The 13,964-nt window shown below is 40.5% G+C and overlaps 1 pseudogene; it reads left to right on the top strand.

The window, feature by feature from the left end:
* Positions 1-13,964, top strand: part of LOC137737359 (26S rRNA (cytosine-C(5))-methyltransferase NOP2B-like) — a 43,338-nt pseudogene that overhangs the window by 19,373 nt on the left and 10,001 nt on the right.

Raw genomic sequence — 13,964 nt, 5'->3', positions numbered from 1 at the left:
TTCCTGGCTGTTTGATGAAATGTAACGAGTTTATTGTTGCAGGTTATATCTAAAGATGAGTCTGTTAAAACTTCTAAAAGCTCTGATGAAATTCGTAAGTGTGCTCACCTGCAGAAGGTAGATTGTTCTTCTTTGATGTATTTTTAGTCTTTTTGAGTTTTATTTGAGTTCTCTTGTTCCGCCTTGTGATTCTAGACCAATATGTTGGTAGAAAATTAACAGTTACTGTACGTGTCTATTACGTTACAAAAGCAATTAACAATCTAATCTCACTTTTTCTATTAAAATGAAGAGTCAACTTTTACTCCCCTTTCCCTAAATATATACGAGAATATGCAGACCTATATATTTCTTTTTTCCTTTTTCAGTTAACAATATTTTCTTCTAGATTACTATATTCATTCATCATTTAGATCGTCTTTAAATTTTGTATTATTTTTTCTGTAGCAACTGATACTTGCCGCAATTGACATGGTGGATTCAAATTCAAAATCCGGGGGATACATTGTGTACTCAACGTGCTCCATTTTGGTTGGTGAGGTTTGTTTATTGCACGGTTTGCACCCTAAGTTGGATTTCTAGTTTTACTTGTTATTTAACATCTCTTGCAGAATGAAGCAGTAATTGACTATGCACTCAAAAAGAGAAATGTTAAACTTGTTTCATGTGGACTTGACTTTGGGGTTAAAGGGTAAAGATAATTCTCCTTTGTGTAGCTCAGTTGTTGATGCAACAGTTTTACATTTCCGCACTAATGATGCTTTCTTTTCTATCAGGTTTGTCCGGTTTAGGGAACAACGGTTTCACCCGTCATTAGAAAGCACGAGGCGATTTTACCCTCATGTTCACAATATGGATGGCTTTTTTGTGGCGAAGGTAAAATTGTGTGTGCGCATGCTTATTTTTTGTCTTCCCTTTTTTTTGGGTTAAATACTAGATGTTATAGCTGCGTACCATGATTATGAGATATGAAAAGTGGACATAAAGACGGCCTTTTTGAATAACTACCTAAAGGAAGAGCTCTATATGACTTAACTCGAAGGTTTCATGTCCAAGTCTGAAAAAACTAAGGTATGCAAGCTTCAAAGGTCCATTTATAGACATAAGCAAGCCTCTAGGAGCTGAAACATTTGTTTTGACATTGAAATCAAATCATTTGGTTTTACTCAAAATGAAGACGACAATTGTGTTTATCAAAAGGTCGTTGGGGATGCAGTAGTATGATAGGAGCATATTTAGGCGACTTACTTAGCTTGTTTTCGTGCATCTATGTTGTTAATTCATAGTTGTTTTAGTAGTTTAAGCCATTTTCGTGTGTTTTTAGGTTCATATGGCTAAGGAAGCAAAAAGATGCATTTTGGAGCATTTTGGAGCAAAATTGGGCTTGGAATGGATAGCATATGATTGGAGCCAAAGTGTTGGACGAATTTGAAGGCCTTGTATTCATTTTGGACATAAAACAAAGGGCCTAGCCCATTCTCTCTTAAACCAACCCCAAGGCCATGCATTTCCTTCCAATTCCAAAGCCCACAATCACTTCAAAAGCCATGCAAAGAACCATCCATTCCATCAAAAACAATCCATCAATTCACATGCAAAACCACCATTAACACACATGCACCCAAACAAAGCCAACCTAGCTAACCCTACATGCATTCTTTATGCAACTCTTCATCATTCCACCATTCATTCTTTATTCCACAAACAAGTCACATGCATTCACACACCAACAAAACAACTCCTTTGCCGTGCATTCCCACTTCCTTTCCAAACATCTCACATGCATTTCCACCTTCCTACTTCATCATTTCACCACATTCTCCCTCTTTAATCTCACATGCATTCATCATAATTCACAACACAAAACAGCCAACACATGCACCAAAACCTTCAATGCCGTGGGTTCCCTTTGAAATTCCAGCATCTTCACATGTCTTTCTAGCTTTCCCTTTCATTTCCACCACTCATTCTTCATCATTTCAGCCACCTACATGTATTAATTATTAAACTCTTCATCATTGCATCCAGAAAATGAGCAAGAAAGCTTCCCAAACACATGCATACACACACTATTTTCAGCACACACATGCATTTCCAACATAAAAATCTGCCTTATGCCGTGCACTTTCAATACATTTCCAGCTTTCCCTTTTATTTCCACATGCAATTCTTCATCATTGCAGCCACAAACACCTTAAACAAATAGCCATATACATCTCCACTCCTCCTATAAATACCCTTGCATTCATTCATTCACATCTCATCTCATTTCATACACAACACACCACAAACACTTCCATCTTCTCCCTAGCCGTGAGTTCCTCTTCATTTTCTGCACCATTCCCTTCCATTTCTCCTCCATCTCATCCATTTCCATAATCCCCCAATCCATTCAACACACCAACAACATCCCTTAGTCCTTGTGCCACAATAAAGAGGAAGATAAGAGGGCCTAAACGTTCATACAATTCACGTTTGAGTTGTTGGAATGTTTACGCGTTTCTTTGATTTCAATGTTTAAATTCAATTCTCTTTGTTTTGTAATATGAGGAATGGAAGAGAAGAGTGCCTAAACGTTCATACAATTCAAGATTGAGTTGTTGGAATGTTTAGGTGTTTCTTTGATTTCAAAGTTATGAGGAACTAAACCCTTTTTGGCTAGGGGTGATTTCAATACCATGATTATTTATGTAATATGAATTGATGAATTCCGGTTATGAACTCTTGATTCGTGAATGCAATTGGCTTAACTATTTGATGATTAACTTATTTGTGTTTGTTGATTGAGGGTCGACACTTAATTAGCATCCACGAATATGTGGCTAAAGTTTAAGAAGGTTTCACATAATCGTTACTAACTTATACTTGAAAGTAGTGAAGGTCGCTTGTCACGATCGCGTTAAGTTTAATTCTTAGCATGAGTAACATGATGTCATAGTTGCAAATGCTTTGTCAATGCTTATGGTTTTCATTATTCTTAATGATCTTCGATTGTATCTCTATTATGATGACATGTAGGGAACTTTTGAGAATATTTTGGGTTGTCGAATGATGCCATCCAATCCAATAATATAAGGAAAATCTGAGGGTTAACTAGTGATGTCACGGTTAATTTGGGGCATTGTCGTTCATAATTCAATGAAGGAATAACTGGAAATTGATTCATATGCATAAATATCATGTGTGGAGAAAGAACCTCTAGCTAATTCACCAACCATCTTATTTCATCAATTACATTCTGTCTAGTTATTAACTTGTTTCGTTATTTCAATTTTCGTCAAACCTCAATCCCCCTTTTGCTTTAATGTTCAATATAGTTAGAAATCAATTTAGTTTGTGTTTTTAAAGCATTTTGATTCTTTTGGTTTGTCTTAGTGTTTTAACGTTTAGTTTCACATTCTTTGAGTCTAGTTTAACGTTTTATACTGTTTTTACGTTTTTGAGTCAGTTTCCAAGAGATTAACAAGCCCTCCTAATCCCCGGTCTAGAACGATCCCTCACTTATCCATTCTACTACAATTGTCAAACGAGGGTTTAATTTGAGTGTCAAGTAATTTTCGCATCAAATTTTGGCGCCGTTGCCGGGGATTAGCAACTTTGCTAGTCCCTTGTCTTTATTTTTATTTTTTTTGTTGTTTTTCGTGCATTCTTATTTCAGATTCTTAGTTTGTTTGTTTTCTTGTTTTTCAGGTACTGTGTATGACTCGTAGCTCTCGGCCTATTATAGAGAACATCTCCGACTTTGACGGTGATTTTGAATGCACTTTGAGGAGAACGAGGAGTCAACAAGAGCCACCACAACCTCCACCACAACCTGGGCTTGAAGAAGACGAAGTAGGTGTAGAAGAAAAGCCCACGGATCAGATTTTTGAAGAAGAACAAGCCATGGCAGCAGATAATAGAACCATCAAGGAGCTTTCGGCCTCGGGTTTGGATAATGCATTGCCTCTTTGTATCCAATACCCCACGGCTGCAGAGGGGAAGACTGAGGTGTTTGAACTCAAATCCAGTTTGTTACACCATATTCCGAAGTTCCATGGCTTGTCTATGGAAGACCCCAACAAACACTTGAAGGAGTTCGAGGTGGTTTGTTCGAGCATGACCCCCGTCACTGTGGATGGGAGTATAATGATGATGAAGGCCTTTCCATTTTCACTTATGGACAAGGCCAAAGATTGGCTCTACGAACTAGCCCCGGGAACTGTGACTTTGTGGGAGAGTATGAAGCGTGCTTTCTTGGAGAAATTCTTCCCTACTTCGAGAGTGATTCTCCTACGGAAGAAAATTAGTGGTATTCAACAGAATCATGGTGAGACATTCCCGGCTTATTATGAGCGCTTCAAGGGCCTTGTAGCTTCATGTCCTCAACATCAAATGAAGGAGGAATTTCTCCTTCAATATTTCTATGAGGGCCTCCTTCCTATCGAACGTCAAATGCTTGATGCATCAGCGGGATGAGCATTGGTAGACAAAACACCAAGGGATGCCAAGATTCTCATAGCCAATCGAGCGCTCAACGCTCAACAATATGAAGGAGTGGGCCAAAGGGAAGCCCCACGGCAACAAAGTGTAAATGAGGTTAGTGCTATTTCTGAAATTCAATCACAACTTGCTAATCTTACTTCTCTTGTTTCTCAGGTTGTGATTGGTCCAAAAGCACAAGAACACCAAGTTTGTGGCGTGTGCTCAATTCAAGGGCATCCATTCGACAAGTGCCCTCAACTAATCGAGAATGGTGGGTGGGAATCTGCCAATGCAATTGGTTTCCAAGGACAAAATCAAAACAACCCATACTCGAACACTTACAATGCCGGATGGAGGGACCATCCAAACTTCAAATGGAGGGAGCCACAACAAGCTACCCAACAAGGAAGATTTAGGCCAAACCCCCCTGGTTTTTATTCCAAGCCGTATGCACCCCAACAACCCCAACAACCTTCGGCATCATCTCATTCAGGTACGTCCTTGGAAAGTAATCAAGCTATGCAATTACTAACCTCTATTTCGCAGGGGTTGCAAAATCAAAACAACCGGATAGAAAATAACGAGAAGGAGATGATGGATATGAAGAAACAAATAGGGCAGATTTCTGAGTTCCTTGGACAGATTAGAGAGCAAGGAAAGCTTCCTAGCTCAACCACAGTCAATCCAAAGGGAGGATTCGAATCCGCCAAGGCCATCACCCTAAGGGGTGGAAAAGAAGTTGGGACCGAGCCAAACAATCCCAAATCTGCCCAGAAAGTAGATGAAGAGACGACACAAACTGAGGAAGTGTCTAGCTCACCCACGGAAAGAGTGAAAAACCCAATGCCGCAGGCCCCCAATCACCCTAACTCGGCCAAATCAGGTAATTTAAATTCAAATTCATGTACTTCACATCCTAATCTGCCCAATGTACCTTTTCCTCGTAGGTTCATGCAAGAAAAAAAGGAAGAAAGCGAGAAGGACATTCTTGAAACGTTCCGGAAGGTGCAAGTGAACATACCGCTTCTCGATGCAATCAAACAGGTTCCAAAGTATGCTAAATTCCTCAAGGACCTATGCAATACAAAGAGAAGAAGGGCAAACAAAGAGGTAGTGAAGGGAGAATGTGTCCGCCGTTTTGCAACGTAAACTGCCTACCAAGTGCAAAGACCCCGATAGTTTCACGATTCCTTGTGTGATTGGACATAATCGTTTTGAACATGCCATGCTTGATTTAGGTGCATCCATAAATGTCATGCCTTATTCTATTTATGCATCTATGAATTTGGGTGAATTAAAACAAGATGGTGTAATTATACAACTGGCCGATCGTTCTAACGCGTATCCAAAAGGAGTTTTGGAAGATGTGCTTGTGCAGGTGAACCATTTAATTTTTCCGGCTGATTTCTACGTCCTAGACATGGAGGATTCAGCCCATTCTACATCTTTGCCGATTCTCCTTGGTAGGCCATTCATGAAGACGGCCCGAACGAAGATTGATGTATACAAAGGCACCTTGACAATGGAATTCGATGGGGAAGTGATTGATTTTAATATTTCTGAAACTATGAGATATCCCGTTGATGACCATTCTTGTTTTTCCATTGATGTTATCGATTCTTTGGCGCAGGTATACCTTGAAGAATTGAACGAGGACGCCCTGGAAACAACCATCACTAAGGCCATAGAGTGCAAAAATGACAGATTTGGGCCAATGCAAGGTCACGGCAAGGAGGAGGAATTCTTTGCCATGGGTTCTAGTGAAGAAATAATTGAGGTTGTGGCAGCCCTTGAGTCATTGCCACAACAATATGGTAAGGTTCCACTCTCACCTTCAAATTCAGTTTCCACTAAGATGCTACCTTCCGTTGTTCAGGCACCATCACTTGAACTTAAGCCGTTGCCGGACCATTTGAAGTATGTGTTTTTGGGAGAAGGCGAAACATTGCCCGTCATCATTTCATCGAGTCTCACGGCAATGGAGGAGGAGAAGCTTGTGAGGGTGCTGCGAGAACACAAAACGGCCATAGGGTGGACTTTGGCCGACATTAAAGGAATAAGCCCTACCACATGCATGCACCGTATACTTCTTGAGGAGGGGACTAAGCCATCCCGAGAGGCTCAACGCCGTCTCAACCCTCCGATGATGGAAGTGGTGAAGAAGGAAATAATCAAGCTTTTGGATTGCGGAGTGATCTACCCTATCTCCGATTGCCGTTGGGTCTCTCCAGTTCAAGTCGTTCCCAAGAAGTCCGGAGTAACTGTTATCAAGAATGATGAGAATGAGCTCGTGCCTACACGCATTCAGACTAGATGGCGAGTATGTATCGATTACCGGAAGCTAAATGCCATGACTAGGAAAGATCACTTTCCTTTGCCATTCATCGACCAGATGCTCGAAAGGTTAGCCGGTCATGCTTTTTACTGTTTTCTTGATGGATACTCTGGATATAACCAAATTGTGATAGCCCCGGATGATCAAGAGAAGACCACATTCATATGTCCCTTTGGAACATTTGCTTATCGTCGCATGCCATTTGGCTTATGCAACGCACCGGCCACTTTCCAAAGGTGTATGGTAAGTATATTTTCCGATTTTGTTGAAAAGATCATTGAGGTTTTCATGGATGATTTCAGTGTGTTTGGGAGTTCATTTGATAATTGCTTGGATAATCTGACCTTAATTTTAAAACGATGTGTTGAAACTAACCTTGTCTTGAATTGGGAGAAATGTCACTTTATGGTGAAACAAGGTATAGTTTTAGGACATATTGTTTCAGAAAAAGGAATTGAAGTAGATAAATCGAAAATAGACCTTATACGTCACTTACCCTCTCCTACTTCGGTTAGAGAGGTACGTTCGTTTCTTGGCCATGCAGGGTTCTATAGGCGTTTTATCAAGGACTTCTCCAAGATGTCCAACCCTCTTTGCCGATTGCTTCAAAAAGATGTGCCATTCAAGTTTGATGAAGAGTGTAATTCGGCATTTAACCAACTCAAGGAGAAGCTAGTCTCGGCCCCCATTATTGTACCTCCAGATTGGAGCCTTCCGTTCGAGCTCATGTGCGATGCATCCGACTATGCATTAGGAGCTGTTCTAGGACAAAGAAGAGACAAGCGGCCGCATGTCATTTACTATGCCTCTCGGACTCTCGATGATGCCCAATTGAATTACTCCACGACGGAAAAAGAACTTCTAGCTGTGGTTTTTGCTTTAGATAAATTCCGTTCATATTTAATTGGTACTAAAGTAATCGTTTATTCTGATCATGCAGCTTTGAGGTACTTGCTCACGAAAAAGGAAGCAAAGCCGAGGCTTATCCGTTGGATTCTTCTTCTTCAAGAATTTGATATTGAAATCCGAGATAAGAAAGGAAGCGAGAATGTAGTGGCTGACCATTTAAGCCGAATGATCCACGAGGAGCATGAACATGCCGTACCTATCCCTGAAACTTTTCCCGATGAGCAGCTGCTATCCATTGAGGTAAGTGAACCATGGTATGCAGATTTAGTGAATTACTTGGTGGTTAAACAATTTCCAAATGAACTAAACAAGCACCAACGTGATAAGCTTAAAAATGATGCACGTTTCTATGTTTGGGATGACCCTTATTTGTGGAAGTATTGCTCAGATCAAATTGTACGTAGATGTGTGCATGATTCTGAATTTCACTCAATTCTAAGCTTTTGTCACACATATGCATGTGGTGGTCATTTTGGCACACAGCGCACTGCCCTCAAGGTTCTAGAATGTGGTTTTTATTGGCCGACTATATTTAGGGATGCTAGAACCTTTTGTATGTCTTGTGATCGTTGCCAATGAATGGGTAACATAGGTACCAAGGACCAAATGCCACAAACCCCTGTCTTTAATGTTGAAATTTTTGATGTTTGGGGCATTGATTTCATGGGCCTTTTCCCTCCATCTTATGGTTTCACTTATATCTTGCTAACCGTTGATTATGTTTCTAAATGGGTGGAAGCAAAAGCCACCCGTACTAACGATTCTAAGGTGGTTGCAGATTTCGTGAAAACTAACATTTTTGCTAGGTTTGGAATGCCGAGAGTAATCATAAGTGATGGAGGGTCTCACTTTTGCAATCGGACCATTGAGGCGTTGCTAAGAAAGTACCATGTCAACCATAAGGTCTCCACACCTTACCATCCTCAAACAAATGGCCAAGCCGAGGTGTCTAACCGAGAAATCAAACAAATTTTGGAGAAGACCGTTGGACCAACAAGGAGGGATTGGAGCTTACGTTTAGATGATGCACTGTGGGCATATCGTACGGCGTACAAAACACCCATTGGGATGTCACCTTTTCGGCTCGTCTATGGTAAGCCATGTCATTTGCTCGTAGAGTTAGAGCACAAGGCACATTGGGCCGTGAAGACTTTCAACATAGACATAGATGCAGCGGGAGTTCATAGGAAGCTCCAATTGAATGAACTTGAGGAGATTCGGAATGAAGCCTATGAGAATGCCCGGATGTACAAAGCCAAGACCAAGGCATTCCATGATAAAATGATTCGAACCAAGACCTTCACAGTTGGGCAGAAAGTGTTACTTTTCAACTCTCGCCTACGTTTGTTTCCTGGTAAGTTGCGTTCTAAATGGATTGGCCCGTTTGTTGTTACTAACGTTTTACCTTATGGTGCAGTCCACATAAAAAGCTTAAGGAATGGCGTAGAATTCAAGGTGAACGGGCATCGGTTGAAGCCATATTACGAGCATGGTGTGGGGCAAGTGGTGGAAGACATTCCTTTCCATTCCGTGGGCTCAAATGAAGATTGAAGAGAGTACTCGTCCGGCTGCAAGACGTAAAAGAAAGCGCTACTTGGGAGGCAACCCAATACAGTAAATAAAACTTTTGTTTGTTCATTGATTTTTTTCGATAAATTACAATTGTGTCTAAACATGGCAGAAAGATGGAGCCTTTACAAAGGTTGTGTACATGAGGCCCCACTACGTGGCAACACTCTTGGAGCAGGAGGCATCGGAGCATGAGGCATAGGAGCGGGAGGCACCGAAGATAGATCATTCAAGGCCCCAAACCTTGGTGGAACGCTGGATGACCCAGGAAAGAGGTGCCTCTGGAAGAAAGCTGCAAACCGTTGACAGTCATCAAGCTCATCAAGCTTCCTCTTCATGCATGTTGAATAATTGTTGGCAAGCACGTGCAAACTTCGGTTCTCGTACTTAAGTTGTTTGATCTCCTGTTTAAGACTCTCCACCTCTGCCATCAAGGATTCAACCTGACGGGAGCGAGCAAGAAGGCGTTGGCCCATGTTGGACACAGAGCCAGCGCACTGAACACTCAGAGCCAGGGATTCTTGAACGGCCAACTCATCGGACCGTCCTGAAAGCAGCTGACTGTCTTTGGGAGTGAGGAGGTTCCGAGCCACTATCGTAGCCGTTGTGGGATCCGTCATCACAGAGTCCTCATCTGTAAGAGGGCCATGGGAAGATAAGAAAGACGGGCACCATACCTTACCTTGACGAGACGCGACCGGATCACTGCTTAGACTCAAATCTAAGCAAAGGTTCGATGGGTTGGATGAGCTAGCCATTGTTCACGAAGTTAAAAGAGAAGGGGTGGACGGAGTAGATTTTCAAAGGGCCGGAGACGAGTTTCAAGAATGGAAAATCTTCAGAGTGTGTAAGTTGGCGGTGATCGATAGCTCTATAAAAAGCCAAGGCAACGCATCCACCGATTCAAAAAGCCAGAAGTTCATGCGTAAAGTTCGGCGACGCTTTATCTGCTTTTCAGAAAACGCGTTCAACACGTGGAGGCCATCATCGCAACTACACGTCTTTAGCCGACAAGCGCAAAGTTCGGCGACACTTTATCTGCTTTTCAGAAAACGCGTGCAGCTTTATCGAAGAGGCGTCTTCAAAGATCGAAGAGTCGTCACTATTCCAAAAAGCCGGATTTGCGGGATCAAAATGTTTGTCGACAACGGTAAAAGAACAGTATCACCACTTGCTATTGAATTCCCTATATATGTCGACCTTCATCTTTTATGGCAAGACAGAACTGAAGAAAATGCCCAACTCTTCCTCACCTCTGAGGGCGCACTCCCAGCAAAGCCTTTCGAAATACTCCATTCTTTCTTCTTCCCCAAAGATGATACCAGATGCCTGGAGTACAGATGACCCAGGAGGAAACAGCACCACAAATACATGTGCTGATTCATTCACCGCTTCTTCAAAAGCAAAGGTATCTCATATCATCAAGGGCAAAAGCAAAGGTATCTCATATCATGCTCTTTCCCTGTCTTTTCCTTTGTCCTTGATATTACTTGCATGGCAAAGTGAAAGAAGCAATCAGCCGGCACTTGGAGTCTATCTGGACTCTATTCCCTGGTTGCTTACCTAGCTTTGCTGAGCTATCCTCTAACCCTCTTCAATACGAATTGGAGAGATTGAACAAAGAAACAGATAAGAGGAGGAAGCTCAGACCTTCGGGGGAAACCAAAGGAAGCCTGCTGCCCAGTTCAAGAGTAGCACAAACGAAAATCAACGATGGGAGCAGCGCAGTTCAAGAGTAAGCCTGTGGAATCACAAAGATCCAAGCCTCAATGCAATTACCAAGGAGAAGATGGAATTTACACTCTATAACCAGATTTGCGTCTCTAAACTCTTCCCTTTGTTAATTACATTCTGCCATGTTTAGTATGTTTAGTTGCTTTTTGTGTGTTTACTTATGTTTTGTGTGAATCTATGCTTAAAACATTGAGGACAATGTTTAATTTAAGTGTGGGGGGGGTAACTAAGTATATTTATGCAAATTCGTGGGATTTTATCACCCATAACTTCAAATGTTGTTCCTTGCTGTTTTAAGGCGTTTTTAAGTTGTTTTTAAACTGTTTTAGTGTGTTTTGACTTAAAAATTCGAAAATCACATAAAAATTTGAAAAACATGTTTTGAAAAGCCTAAAAAGAGTGCTTTGAGTCGTTTTTGTGTCGTAGGTCACCTTCCAACACAATGATAAGGATTTGGTTTCTAATTGCATGACTGTTAAAAAGAGTTATAAACATGGAGAAAAGTTTGATTTACTCTTGGTATATGCTTGGTTATGGTTATAATGTATGACTTCACATGCAATCATAAAAGAAAAAATTAGTTATGTAACATGCTTGAAGGAAGGAACTCAAACAAACGCTACAACCCTGAGAGACTTGAGCCTATAACGTTCTTTGGAGAGTATAATCTGTGATTTCTTGTTTTCTAAAGTCGTTGCATGATCTCATTATTCTTTGCTTGGTTACTACTTAGAAGGCGTTTCATCATATAGTTCCAAATGCTAGAACTCATGCCCATTTCATTCAAAGCATGTTATTGATTTGCATAACATATATCAAGATGAAGTTGTTTAGTTGCCACCATAGCCAAATAGCCTCACTTCCCATATTTCGTATATGTTGTAAGTTTTACCCCCGTTGAGCCATGTTAGCCCATGTTCTTTGTTAACCCACTTTATCTTCACCTAACCTAGAATATGACCGTCCTTACCCTTGTTCTTAAAAGATAGTGAGCATGACTTAAATGAATTCCTTTTGAGTTACATTATGCAAGAAAATGAGTGTGGGGGAAGGAATGCTTGTTCTTAAGTATGTTTTGAGTTTCAAAAGAAAAGGAAAAAAAAAAAAAAAAAAAAAAAGAAATAAAAAAGAGCTTGAAAAAAATGAGTGATTGAAGAAAGGGCTCAAAACACCAATTCTGGCCCAAAATTGTCTAAATTCTCCCTTTTGTTCCAAAGTTGAGTTTTCATTCAAAAGTGAATTCTAAGTTGATTCAATTGCCTTGCTCACTATTTCTTTGAGAACCTTTGTTTTCCATATCCCTTCTTTGTTATCCACACGCCCCAAGCCCCATTACAACCCGTGACTTCAATCTTGAGTGTTATGTGTTTCAATTTGTGGAGTTTGAACTTGGTATGAGCATATGGTGTCACTGGTTCTCGCGTCTAAGTAGTAGCATTCCATTCATGAGATCATAATCTAAACATGCTTATTAACTCCAAAAATTGCGTTCTTTGTGATACATATATGTGAGTGTTCGTTTTCATGTTTACATCAATCTTCTCACATATGACTAGATTAGGGTGTGTAGTTAGAAAATCTGAGTGAAAATTGAGTGCATATCTTGTAAGGAATTGAGCAAATTCTCTAAGGCATGTTACTACATTCAAAACATGGTTTTAAATGCTTAATTGTGAACTAGTATGTGGTGACTATGATTAAGAATGTACTTAAGGGTAAAGATGGCTAAATTCTGTGGGAATAATGATTTTTAACTTGTCATGTGCATTGGAAATCCCTGAAACGATTGTTGGAAGGTGTAGGTTGTGTTTTACGTGTTTAGTGTCGTTTTGTTTATTTGTTTTTATTCTGTTTTGCTCGAGGACTAGCAAAAGATAAGTGTGGGGGAGTTTGATAGGAGCATATTTAGGCGACTTACTTAGCTTGTTTTCGTGCATCTATGTTGTTAATTCATAGTTGTTTTAGTAGTTTAAGCCATTTTCGTGTGTTTTTAGGTTCATATGGCTAAGGAAGCAAAAAGATGCATTTTGGAGCATTTTGGAGCAAAATTGGCCTTGGAATGGATAGCATATGGTTGGAGCCAAAGTGTTGGACGAATTTGAAGGCCTTGTATTCATTTTGGACATAAAACAAAGGGCCTAGCCCATTCTCTCTTAAACCAACCCCAAGGCCATGCATTTCCTTCCAATTCCAAAGCCCACAATCACTTCAAAAGCCATGCAAAGAACCATCCATTCCATCAAAAACAATCCATCAATTCACATGCAAAACCACCATTAACACACATGCACCCAAACAAAGCCAACCTAGCTAACCCTACATGCATTCTTTATGCAACTCTTCATCATTCCACCATTCATTCTTTATTCCACAAACAAGTCACATGCATTCACACACCAACAAAACAACTCCTTTGCCGTGCATTCCCACTTCCTTTCCAAACATCTCACATGCATTTCCACCTTCCTACTTCATCATTTCACCACATTCTCCCTCTTTAATCTCACATGCATTCATCATAATTCACAACACAAAACAGCCAACACATGCACCAAAACCTTCAATGCCGTGGGTTCCCTTTGAAATTCCAGCATCTTCACATGTCTTTCTAGCTTTCCCTTTCATTTCCACCACTCATTCTTCATCATTTCAGCCACCTACATGTATTAATTATTAAACTCTGATGCGTGATTTATACGCACACAAATTAAACCCTCTTTTTGACAATTGTAGTATAAGTATAAGTAAGGATCGTTCTTAACCGGGGATTAGGAGGGATTGCAAAATCACTTGGAAACTGACTCAAAAACGTAAAATAAAGTTTAAAACACTAAACTAGACTCAAAGAATGCAAAACTAAACATTTAAAACACTAAAACAAACCAAAAGACTCAAACATCACCCAAAACACTCAAAACTGCCTTAAAATCACTTTCTGGGCAGTTTTGAGCAC

Source organism: Pyrus communis, chromosome 13 (assembly GCF_041283825.1).
Source record: "Pyrus communis isolate YQ-2024b chromosome 13, ASM4128382v1, whole genome shotgun sequence".
NCBI classification, from domain to species: domain Eukaryota; kingdom Viridiplantae; phylum Streptophyta; class Magnoliopsida; order Rosales; family Rosaceae; genus Pyrus; species Pyrus communis.
This window is presented reverse-complemented; position numbering and strand designations above follow the sequence as displayed.